The sequence below is a fragment of the Microcebus murinus genome, chromosome 19 (assembly GCF_040939455.1).
Source record: "Microcebus murinus isolate Inina chromosome 19, M.murinus_Inina_mat1.0, whole genome shotgun sequence".
NCBI classification, from domain to species: domain Eukaryota; kingdom Metazoa; phylum Chordata; class Mammalia; order Primates; family Cheirogaleidae; genus Microcebus; species Microcebus murinus.
The window spans coordinates 19247547-19261280 of NC_134122.1; positions in this window are offsets into that span (position 1 = coordinate 19247547).

The following is a 13734-nucleotide window of genomic DNA, read 5'->3' on the forward strand; positions in this document are numbered from 1 at the left end:
ACAATACTGTTAACTAACTCTGTTTTTTTTTTCTACTAATGTCCTTTGTCTGTTCCAGGATTCAATTCATGATACTACATTGCTTTTAGTCATTATGTTTCCTTGGTCACCTCTGATCTGTGACAATTTCTCAGTCTTCTCTTAATTTCCTGAAATTGAAAGTTTTGAAGAGTACTGGTCAGGTATTTTGTCAGATGTCACTCAGTTTGAGTTTGTTTGATGTTTATACATGGTTAGACTGAGGTTATGGGTTTCAGGAAAAACAGCAGAGCTGATGTGTCCTTTTCATCACAGCACATCAGGGGGAATAGGCTACCAACAGTCACTGGTGACATTAACCTTGCTCAATTGGTTAAGGTGTTGTCTACTAGGTCTCTCCACTGTTAAGTTATTATTTTCCTTTCCCTTTTTCATAGTCTGTTCTCTAGAAGTGAGTAGCTACGTCCAGCCCACATTTGAAGAACAGGGGCTTAACTCCATCTCCGGAATGGGAGAGTATATATTTGTGTGTGTGTGTGTGTGTGCATGTATATATATATTAAAAATTTTGGATTCTTCTGTAAGGAAGATTTATCTCATCTCTCCCATTTATTTGTTTATTCAATTATTTATTTACATCAGTATGAACTTGTATATTTATATTATACTTTGGGTTGTAATCCAGTACCACATTATTTATTTTGTTTCTCAAACTGTTTTAGCCTTGACCACCAGGATTTCCTTCAGGTTGGCTCCTGGGTCCCTCTGGCATGCCCCTAGCTTTCCTTTCTTTAGCACTTTCTTACTTTCTGGCACCATAAAATACTCAAATATCATTTTTTAAAAATGTCCTGCCCCAGCCTTAGAATCAGTCATTTCTCCAAATAGAGTGATATTTAAAAAACAAGATCTGGGCAGAGGCTTTCTCACTGCTATAGGGGTGTCACTGCTTTTGAGACCTCCCAGCAGACCAAGCTAGGAAATATATGTATGTGTATAACCTGTGTACACACATGTCTATAATTATTTGTGGATCTCTCTCTCCCCCATTTCTCTCTATAAAAATATAAATATATATATTATTTAAATTAAACATGAATTCACACTGATGTCTCTAATTCTAGTCCAATACCCTAGGATTCATTCTCCCTTTCCCTTGTTGCTTGTTTGTAGTTTCTGACAGTAAATAATTGGTCTCCCACTATCTACCGCTCACTTATTTGTTCACCTCTAGTGTAGATGTTAAGTACTTTGAGAAGTGCTAAAGGTATACACCGCACCCATTTGGTGTGAATATACCCATCACCTTCTCCCCCACCCACCTGCCCGATACCTGTTGAATGTCACTACCATGTGTGCACATAAGTGTTGTTCACTTAATACCAATTACATTAGTTTCATTCTCAGGCAAAATGATGCAGGCTCTCCCTCAAAAGGCAAGATGAATACAACAGATCCTCTTCCCGTGATATCGGGTTCAGTCCTAGCGAGGAAGGAAGACTTGCTTGCCTCCCAGCAGCAAAATACGCTTTGTTCCTTTGTTTTGCTTTATTTATTTATTCTATTTGAGTCGCAAGTCTATGCACGTGCCCATTCTTGAACCAGGGGTGTGGAATACATTGATCCACTTAGATTGAGCTTATGTGCCGATTCCCGAAGCTGGGTTGGAAAGCAGGAGAGGAGAAATCTTCTCAGTGAAAACAAGGGCTGGCTTGTTCCACTAGAAGAAGTTGGAATAGTTTCTGGGGAGGCAAACAGCAGATATCTACTTCACTAACCTTCTTCCTATAAGGTGCTTGTAGAAAAGTCCTTAGAGATTTGATAGTGGGATGGCCCCCACTTTATAAATGAATTAAAAAAGTTTCAGGGGTCCTGAGACAAATAACGACTATAGTTAATAGTGGGGACAGAACATTAATCAAAGTTTGGCTTTCAAGTTTTAGAAGATGGAATCCAAATTTTCAATATTCGACGAGACAGATGACATTCATACTGGACCCAAGGAAAAGTGAAAATATTTTTTTTTCACACATTGTTTGAGTCATTTTGTTTCATACCCAGCATTTATTTTTAAACCTTACTTGAATGCAAAACAACTACCTGTGGTGCTTGTGAGAAATATAGATTCTTGGGTTACTCTCCCATTGATTAAAACTTACAATGCCTGGAGGACGGCCAAGGAACCTGCCATTCTTATTATTGGGCAAATTGGTAGAATGCTGCATATGCCAGTAGGTCACAGCCATAGATGTATGTTAGAATAACCTGAAAAGCTTTTAAATGTCTCAGTGCCTGGTCTCTTAAACCCACATCCCTCAGAACTTACTGAGGGTAGGACTTGGACCTATTTTTTTTTAAGTTTCCAGGTGATTCCAATGTATATCCTAGTTTGAGTATCCCTGCATTATAGAGCACAGTAGCTGGTTTGGAAGAACTCGATAAGCACAGAAGCTTGGGCCCTGTTCTGCTTTAACAAGCCTGAGCCTCCGTATTCTTTATAAGCATTCTAGATGATTGTCACACAGACTTAAGTTTGAGGAACACTGCTCTAGAGCCTTCCCAAAGTGTGGTCCCCAACTAGCAGCATCGACATTATTTGGAAACTTCTTAGAGATACAGCATCTCAGGGCCCACCCAGACCTACTGAATCAGTGATTTGGATGCACATTAAAATTTGAGAATCTGTGCTATATATATAGCCCCACTTTTCTCATTCCTAGTAGCAACGTAAGCCCCTCTAGGGAGATGTTTAAAAATATCAATGCACAAGCCCCACTGCAAGATACTCTGATTAACTGGGTGGGATTTGGGGTGGGATCTCTTTATTAGTAACTTTTAAAAAGTGATCCCCATGTGATTGCAACATGCAAGGCAATACTGAGAACCACTGTTACAGGAATGCTATTCAATGGGCTATTCAATGTATGCTATCTAATGGGCTCAGGTTAAATCTCAGCTGCAACATTTAGTAGCCCTGTGACTTTGGATAAGTTATATAACTCCATACCTTTAGCCTCCTAATCTGCAAAATATACACATATCAAAACTACTATTATATTTCTAAGCAAATCTTGCAAATGGACCACCTGATGTGTTCCCTGCCTTACGTCTCAGTCGTTGGGAAGGACTGTTCTGCATGTCGATGTTAAGAAACACCTGCAGCCAAACAAAGCTGAGGAAATAAGGAGCTAAAACTAATTTTTTATTAAGCAAAACACTGGCCAAGAGGATTACACTTTCTATTCCTGGATCCTGCCTGCTCCCTGGTCTAATAACCCCAGGTTTCTAAATGGGATCCCAGGGAGGCTGTTTTCTCTCCCAGATGCTGTAGCTGTTTAAACACCCCTTTTTCCTCCCGTAGGTAAATCAAGTGGTGCTTTATGCAACAGTGAGCTTCGCTGCCAGCTTGGAGGGAGATGCTGTCCTTCTGCGAACTCTTCCTGAGTCTTCTTCCTCATTAGGTGCGCACAATGATGAGGCCGACTGGAGCAAGCCTAATAGGCAAGGAAAGCTCTTGGCTTTCAAGCTAGATTGTCAATAGGCATGTTTGATTCGGCTGCATTTCTGACCTAATCAGCTGCCAGCGGTCTCTCCACTGGGTTCCCTCAGGGCATCAGAGCAAGCTATATTCTGCAATCTAACAGCTCAAATCAGCTCCCATCTCAAGAAGCATGAGCCTGAAGAAAAAAAAAAAAAAAAGAATGTTGGATGACGCTTGTATATGCAGAGAAGAACCTTTCGAATGATGGCAAGTGTGTTTGCTCGGTGTGTGTGAGCCTCACCTGAAATCAGACCAGAGCTTCCGTTGGCAGAGCCTGGGTGATGTTTGTGAGAACACGTGCGTCTAAATTCAAGTGAAATCCTCAGGTCACTCAGCATTCAGTTGTTTATACTTTTTTTTTTAACTGGAGAGCTCTCATTGGGGAACTTTTGCCAAACCACTGCAAGAAAGAGAGCATGAACTTACTATCTGTGTGTGTCTTGCTCGGTCGGCTTCAGCCCTGGTTAAATATCAGCTTCCATCTTGAAGACGCCCTGGCCCTTGCTATATTTGACTTAGGCACAGAAGGGAGCGTGTCAAATATTTTTGTATCAGTAAGGATGCTTTCAAGTGCAATTTACTGAAAGCCTAAGCAAACTGGGTTAAATATGGACAGAATTTACAGGCTTACATAACAAGAGGAAGCCCAAAGTCATTAGGTTTCAGGCATGGTTCTTGATTAGGATTCTTCTTCAATTTCTGTCCTCCTCTAGGCTTGCTCTCCTGGCTTTGTCATCACAGTAGCCAAATAGTTGATGTAGGTCTAGATTTCTTGTCTGCACAAGCCCCATCAGTGTCTGAGAAAGCTTTTCTTTACCCTACTATTAAAAAAAAAAAAGTCCTAAGCTTCACTCTGATTGGTATAACTTATTTTGCCTACCTAACTCTAAGCCAATCATGTTCAAGGGGAATGACCTTGTGCTAATTAACCTGACAGTAGAGTCAGTTCCACCCAAACTGCATAGCTACTTCTCAATAAGCAAATGGATATTGGAGAAAATGCCAACGTTTCCTATGTGGTTACATCTTTCTCTCAAGCCCTTAATGGAATATATATATTTTTTTAAATAAGAGGGAACTTGGGTGTGTACAAGTTAGATTCTGAAACCAGTTCAATATCGGCTTTTGCAATACCTTAGGATCCCTTATCAAAGTGAGACCATGGAAAGCTCGGCGAATTCCTGAGAATTATGTAATGCTGGCACAAAGCTATTTTAAAATATAGGAGGCTTGCTTTTCTGGCCACAGGAAGCCTTCTGACAGAGTTGGGGATGTGTGACTCCCTGGATTTCTGTATTCACTGGGTATATTAGCTACTGGCTCACAATCTTTCTTCCCATCCAACTCTTCTTACCGTTCTTGGTGACTTAAAAGTCCTGCATGGGACTGTCCATTTATTCTACCTTATTCTACCTCACCTCCATCACCCACTCCAGTGTTTATACCCTAAACTTGGCACCACTGATAATTTTACCTCTTCTCTACTTCTAACATATATTTCAAACAACTCAGCCTTAGACTACCACTTAATATTCTTGCTCAATCATTCTATGACCTTCAATGCAATAATTCTTTATCTTTACGATCTTCCAGTCCGTTGGTTGTCTCACCTTTCCATTATTCATTAATCTCCTATTTTTCTCTTGCCTCTTTAACCAGCTTAGATTTCATGACCCATTTTTATAACGACTCCCTTAAAAAAAATCTTAAATCCCTTTCCTCTCTCTTCTTTCATCTTGTTCAGATGGCTAGCTAAACACCAGTGAAGAAAAATCAAATAAGCAGATCAACTGCTTTCACTTAAAATTCATGACCACAGACCTCACATGAATGGTGAATACTGCTCTTCCAGTTGACGGTGCTTCTCCAGCAAGACCACCTCCTGGCCCCTAGAAGGCAATTCCATCTCTCTTCTCTCTTCAAACCTTGTGTTTCTGTGCCCCACAGCTCTCATTCTTTGATCTGGCTCTACATATGTTGGGAAAATAGAAGTCACTGGAGGAAATTCTTCATTACGACACCACAAATCTACCTGTCACTGTCCTCCTCTCTTTTGTAGACTTTGCTTCTGTTAAGAAGGAGGATGGAGAGAGGAGGGGGACCTGGGAGTTAGTGTTTAATGGATACAGAGTTTCTGTTTGGGAGGCTGAAAAATTGCTGAAGATAGCTGGTGCTACTAGCTATACGACAATGTGAATGGACTTGATGCTACTGAACTGTATACATTTTAAAATGGTAATATTGATGTAATGGATATTTTACCATGATAAAAATATGCATTAGTTAAAAAGGGAAAGGTAGTAACTTTATAGTAGAGAAGCCATCACAAAACATAAAGAAGTGGAGGAGATATCCTTCCTTCATCTTTAGGCCAATCCTTTACATTCTGGATTTCATCGCCCCTTGTTTTATCGAAGACTCTGCTCCTTTAGTTAGTTGTGCTGACCGTTCTCTGCTGCCTCTGCCCAACATCCATTCCGTCACTCTCTCTGTGTGCCGGGAGGTTGGTGGCTATGGAATGCAACCTTCAAAGTCCCTTAGGTTTGGCCACCTGTGGGCACAGGACATCATGGGGTGTGATCAGGAAGACAGGAGTATCTGTGTTTACATTCTGAATTGCTGGACCCCAGATCTGGCAAGAGCAATCTTCCTCGATAGCCCCAGCTTCTGTGGAACAGCCTCTACTGCTTTTGATTTCTGCTTTCATTGTTCCCTCCCCCTCTCCCTTCCAGATGCATGTGTGGCCATGCCTTTCTTTCACTGCTATCCCTGGGTGCTTCACCTGCCATCACCTTTATAAGTGGTCCTTAAATTTACTCCTTTGGGGTTCCAGGTGTTTCTTGCCAGAACTCTGAAAGATATTTCCCCATTCTCCATCATCATCCTCTCCAATCCCATAGAATCAACAGCACACATACATGTTCTACTAATGTCCACAAAATGAGAAAATGTGTAAACACTGCCCAGTGTACAATGGATAAACTGATAAAACTCCACTAAGAATAATCAAAAAAGATGAATAAAATACAGAAAGAAATTCTAGTGTATTTGAGGGCAGAAGAGAGTCCCCAAGAGAAGCCAGGACTTGACAAACTAAGGTCCCAGAGAGACAGGAACTTTTTGAGAGAAGCTTAGTTTTCTACGCTCAGTTATCCCTGGAGGTATTTGAAGTGTTATAAGAGCATAAGGGAAGAGATCAAGGACTGGATTAGAAAGTGACAGCTAAACAGACCTCTTGCAGTCTCCTGGGACTAGATAAAGAAAACTGGAGTTGAAAGTTACTGCAGCAATCAGAATCTGAGGGGCCAAGGTGTGCCAGTGAGAAGGAAAGCCCAGAGAAGTAAATCTGGAGCTCTAGGCTGCTTTTCTCCCAGAGGCATTTGCCAGTCCATAAGCATTATAAGGAAAGATTAATAAATTGGGCACAAATTTCTGTTCAGAGGCCAAGGACCCAAGAAGAGTTTTTGGCAGACTCACAATGCTGCAAAATAAAAATTGGAATTCAGGGCCGTGAAAGAATTCAGGAGTCTCCAGTAGGGACTCCTGAAGGGCCATACCCTATGATTAAAAGTAAACTAGCAAAGAGCCTTACCTGTCTGAAATCCTGCCCTAAATTAGCTCAGTGCCTGATGGAATTAAGGTGATCTACCACAATCTAACTGCCTTCCAGTGTGTGTGTGTGAAGGTGGGTAGATTACATTCAAAGGAGTAACAATAAAAATGATGGTCCAACTCCCAACTGAAATGATGGAATCTGAAGGATAATGTGATGATTTCTTGCAAGTGCTGAAAGAAAACAAGATTAATCTTTGTGTAAATATTCTTCAAAAATGAAGGTAAAATAAATACATCAAACAAAAAAATTGGAAGTTCATCTCTAGAACAGATTATGCCAGTGACTTCAGGGTGTACAAGGAAGGCTTCTGAGATGCTGGTAATATTCTGTTATGATCTTGAGTGATGGTTACAAAGATGTGTCCTATCTATATAGAATGTTTGATCTGTATACCTCTGATTTATGCTCTGTTCTCTATATGTTATATACTTTAACAAATTATTTAATTATAAATACATGACTCCATTCTTGTAATATCTTTTTCTTTTACTCCTCTTGATAGTAAAATTTCTTAAAAGCATTGTCTATTCTTGATAGATCAACTTCATGTCTCAGTTTTTTCCACCTTATCTCAATCTACTTTCTTTTTCCTTTTATAATATTTTAATTGGAATACTTTAATTGTACATATTTTGGGGTACAATTTGATCTTCTGATACACACAAATGTTGCATAGTGATCAGAGTATTTAGTGTGACCATCACCTCATGTATTTACCATATCTTTGTGGTGAGGACATGCAAAAATCTTTCTTCCAGCTATTTTGTAATATGAAATACCTCACCAATAACCATCATCATCCACCTGTGCAATAGAACACCAGAACTTATTCCTTCATGTAATTGTGACTTTGTATCTTTTAATCAACCTGCCCCCAATCCTTCCCCCAATTCCACCTCCTCCATCTCTGGTAATCACTGTTCTACTCTCTGATTCTATGAGATCAACTCTTCTTTTTTTATTAGATTCTACATAGGAGTGAGATCATGCCTCTCACCATATACAAAAACTCAACTTAAAAATGGATTAAAGATTTAAATTTAAAATATGAAATCATGAAACTACTAGAAGAATGGGGGGAAATGCTTTACAATAATGGGCTAAGGAAATACGTTTAAAATAAGATCTCAAAAACATCGGCAATAAAACCAAAAATAAACAAATGGGACTACAACAAACTAAAAAGCTTTTGCACGACATAGGAAACAATTAACAGAGTGAAGAGACAGCCTATAGAATGGCAGAAAATATGTGCAAACTGTGCATTTGACAAGAGGTTAACATCCAGAATATATAGGGAACTGAAACAACTCAACAGCGAAAAACCAAATAACCCAATTTAAAAATGAGTAAATGACCTTAATAGACATTTCTCAAAAGAAGATGTTCAAATGGCCTATAGTCACATGAAAAAATGCTCAATATCACTAATCACTGGAGGAATGCAAATCAGCCTAGTTTGTTTCTCTACAACTTCATTGACACTGTTTGAAACCATCATTGCCCTCCCTAACAATGTTGCGAAACGCAGGGACCACATGGGTCCCCACTTTACTTTGCATTTCAGGAAAATTTGACACAATTTACCTTCTTCTCAAGATATTTTTCTCTCTGAGCTGTTTTGATACCACATTCTTCTAGTTTTTCTTTCATCTCACTGACTGCTTCTTTTTAGATTTCTTTATGTGCTCACACTCCTCTGCTTGACCTCTAAATGTTGGAGGACCATGGGATCTTATCCAGATATTCATGACACTCCTAATTCAAACTCTCTTCTGCATTCATGTCTCCAGTTCAGACTTAAAAGTTGAATTCTAGACTCATATGTTTAGTTGTCTATATCAGGGGTCAACACACATTTTCTATAAAAGGCCATATAACAAATATTATATCTTGGCCTTTGTGAGCCATATGGTCTCCATCACAGCTGCTCAGCTCTGTTGTTATAGCATGAAAGCAGCCGTCAACAATACATAAATGAGTGAACATGGCTGTACTCCAATAAAACTTTTTTTATACAAATAGGTGGCAAGCAAGATTTTGCCCAAGGACTATAGTTTGTTGGTCCCCGGTCTATATAATACTCATGCTTGAACCTCTAATAGGGTGTTTTTATATTAATAAGTTTGAAAGATTCCTTCTTGTGATGGTAAATTTTATGTGTCAACATGGCTAGGCCATGGTACTCAGATATTGGGCCAAACATCACTAATCTAGATGTTTCTGTGTAGTGAAGGTATTTTTTGATGAGATTAACATTTAAATCAGTAGACTTTGAGTAAAGCAGATTTCCCCCTATAACATGGGAGGGCCTCAGCCAGTCAGTTGAGGCTTTTAATAGAAAAATAGACCTACTTCCCTTAACAAGGAGAAAATTTAGCCAGCAAACTGACTGCTTTCAGATTCAAACTAAGACATTTCCCTGGGTTTTCAGGTTGCCAGTCTACTTTGAAGAATTTGGAATGGTTAGGCTTCACAGTTGTGTCAGCCTGTTCTTTAAAATAAATCTCTCCTCTCCTCTCCTCTCCTCTCCTCTCCTCTCCTCTCCTCTCCTCTCCTCTCCTCTCCTCTCCTCTCCTCTCCTCTCCTCTCCTCTCCTCCTCCACCTCCTCCTCTTTTTTCTCTTCTTCTTCTTCTTCTTCTTCTTCTTCTTCTTCTTCTTCTTCTTCTTCTTCTTCTTCTTCTTCTTCTTCTTCTTCTTCTTCTCTCTCTCTCTCTCTACACACACACACACACACACACACACATACACACACACTTGGTTCTGTGTATCTGGAGAACTTTCACTAATACCCTCCCCAATCACCATGCTGTAGTCTTTTCTACATCTCCATCATCATTATGATTCGAGCCATCATTATTTTCCACCTATATAACTTTGATATCCAACTAATTAATGTCCTTTTAATCTCTCCTCCCCAGAGAAGTCAGAGTGATCTATGTAAGCACAAGATCATCTCCCTCCTCCTGCTGAAAACTACTCAAATTAAACCCAGATGTCCCACCGAGACTTGCTAACACGTGGAAGGAAAGATATAAGACATTGAAGTGTGCTCTTCCTCCTAAATCAAACAATTATTCTTTGGCTCCAAAGTACACAACAATGAGGGTCCAATGTTACCAGATCTTTTGTTTTCTTTTTTAAATAATGTCCAGACATCCAGAGTTCTTTGGTCTTTATAATTTCTCAAACTTCTTATCAGAGTTTTTGCAGCTCTTTTAGATTTTGCTTTTCTTTGCATCTTTCTACATTTTTTTCTCACACACTACTATGTGCACTTCATCCTCCAGTCTCAGTTGTCTAACTGTGACTTTCCATCTGCATCATGCTGTCTCCCACCTTCAAGCCTTGGTACCTATTGCTTTGGGGACTCAGGCTTCCCTCCATCTCCCATGTCTTTGTTCCTCTGCTAATGCTTTCTCTTCTATACCATTTATTCTATGAAGACTTTCTTGACCCCACCACTTCAAGCTGAATTAGTTGCCCCTCCTTGGGGCTACTGAACTCCTTTATGCATCCCCATGAGAGCTGGTCCTCATGCTGCATTTCAATTGTTTATGCCAGTAGACTGTGGACAAACTGCTCAAGTACAGACATAGTTATCTTTGATTCCTCTGTGTTCAGTACAGGAGCGGCCATGAAAGAGATTGAGCCCTGCTCCTGAGTTTTGACTGGTTAAACCGAATAAAATACCATCTAGTTACCTGCGGCCCCTGTCGCTATCCAAGGTGCTGGTCACCTTGCCCTGCCTGGCTCCAGGCAGCCTTCCTTATGAGAGTATGAGTGTGGTCCCCTGCTCCTTGTACCGAGTTACTAGATGAGGCTTCCTGCTCCCTTAACCTCTATATTACTAGAGTCTACAGCCATCTCAGACTGTCAGAATTAAGTTTATGCTTTAATACAAGGTCTCAGTTGCTGATTTGCACTCCTGGGGTTGGTATCTGCAGCCAGACTTGGTTTCTCAGTATCTCTTCCGACCTCGAAGGTAACCCTCTGTCCCATCTCAGCCAGGGCAATCCCCAGACCACCCAGCCACTTCCTGCATAAACCGTGTGCCAACCCTCACACCTTCTCCACTTGTCTTGATATAGGATACCTATTCTCACCACTGAGAATATCTAACAAATAGTTCCTTGATTCTTTTTCTACTGGGGGACAGTCTTTGAATGGGAGAAATTTCAAGTTAAAAGCACAGACTTTACATTTCTTCAGGTCTAAGTTTAAACTCTAGCTTTATTAATGACCAGGTGTACAAATTTGAGCCTCTGAATCTCAGTTTCCTCATCTCTAAAACAGGAAGAATAATACATGCCTCATAGGGTTATTAAGAACATTGAAGCTAATGTGCTTAAAAGCACTTAGTTCACAAGCTTTTTAAATTTTTTTAAAGTATTAATAAGTAACATTGCAGCTATGGTTCCCTCCATTGTCCCAGTCGGAGCTGGGCCTGCCTCTGCCCCTGTGGAACATTCCCTACCTTCTCCGACTCTCTCCTGACAGATGCTTTTGCTGCTAATAACTCCCACCTATGATCTCACAGTTCACTGAAGCAGCTGGCTCAGAGTGGAGAAAACACATGAATCAGACAGGATGAGAGGAGGAGGAGGCTGAAGACAGAGGTTCCAACTACCTAGGTGACAAGGAACAGAAGAGAGAAAAAACAGGAGATTTTAGTAAAATTGGTGGGGGAAGCTGCTTTCCTGCCAAGTGAGATGGATTTAAACTTCTCCTTATAATTGCCGCCCAACTCACTGGGGTTAGGCTAATTGCTTCTGGGAGGGGCAACCAATCAGGGATTTGGCAACCAAAAGGGAAAGCTGCAAATGAGATCTGTCATGTGATGTTCAGGCTGAAGAAGGAAGGACGGAAAAATGGAGGAAGAGTGAGATAAAAGGAGGACAGAAGGGAAGGACATCCCAGCAGTCTTCCTGTCCCACTGGACATCCTAATATGCTTGGAATCGGGCTTCACAAGACTCATGCAATTAGGAATTACTTTCATAAAATTTTATGTTCATGAAAATAAGTTCAATTCCACAGTGTGACACTCAAGGCCATTTAAAATATAGTCCCTTCTGAACCTTCCCTCCCCATCTCTGGCCACCCCATCCCCACATGTACATAGAAAGAGGTAGTAACATATTAATAAAATGTTTATTGAGTGTTTGCTAAGTGCCAGGTTCTATATCTGCATTCTCTCGTGCATTCTTCTCAACGACCCTGGCAGAGGTCTTAATTATTACCCTTATTTTTTCTATAATAAACCTGAGGCTTGGCAATATTGCATTATTTTATGGAGTCACAGATTTAACATGACATTGGAGCCATACATCCTGATAACAAAAAAACGTGATGATGATTGCTCAATGGCTTTTTCTTTAAAAAAAAAAAAAAAAGGTTGTGTTTAAATGTATGTAGATGTCACCTAATATGTGTCAGGTTTTGCCATAGGCACCAGCAATGCAGCGGTGAACAGCACAAACGTAGAGAGATTATATTATACAACTCTTCAAGATCAGACAAGTAGCAAGCGGCAGAACCAGGATCCCAGCCCTAGTCTTCAACTTTCAATTTTATTTCACTATTACACTCAGCTGCTTCCCAATTCACATGTCTTCATATTCAAAGAGGCTATTAACCTACCACATCACCACCACCTGGGGCCTGCAAAGCAAAGCAAATGGAGTTAGCATCTTTGTAAATACGAATTGTGCGAGTCGGAACTCATCGGTCCCTGGGAAATGCCATCCCCTCTCTTTCAAAGACATCAGAAACGATATTGCTCTCCTCTAGGAAGCTTGGGGTTAAGGATAAAATGACTGAAGGGCCAGCGCTAGATCTACGTGGTCCTGGCAGTATGACTTCCCTTCCTAGGTCCTCATCTGTAAATCGACCCCAAAAATTATAGTGCAAAATGATTGAAGACTTGGAGTTCAATAAAAAGAAATTAGGGAGACAAGGTTTGACTAATTGAAGCACAATCTTTTTAACTCCTCTTACTCTGCCAATTATGAACATGCTGGAATGTACCCTCAGGCTTAATTAGCTGCAAGGTTCTCCTAAAGGCTTTAAAATACAGAAACCCAAGCTTTTTCAGGAGAAAACACACATGGGCAATTGTTTTGATGCATTTCTGGGGCTCTATCCAAGAAACAAATTCTTCTGTTAACGTTATCCTTAGGTTTCTCTTCTCCAGAATCTGGGTACAGAGTAGTAGTTAAAAAGCTTAAACTCGGAAACCACCAGGAAAGATTATGGGTTTAACTCTGATCCCTTTACTTCTCTTAGCCTGTTTCTTTCCCTGTATACTGGGAATAATTATTGTACTTCCCTCCTGGAGCATGATCACACAAGTTGATGTAGGTATAACTTAGCTCATACCAGAAAGAGAGTGAGATGCTCAACTGATCAAGAGTGATGTTTACAGGGTCATAAATGTGCCCAGGCTCCTTGGAATATTATTATACTTGGGTAGTTTATTATCATATTCCAATATTACCATACTGTCTTGGAAGCACAGGGACCTTGTTACTTGTAACTAGTGTCGTTTGGCACTTTCCAACGAGAGAGAGAGAGAGAGAGAGAGAGAGAGAGAGAG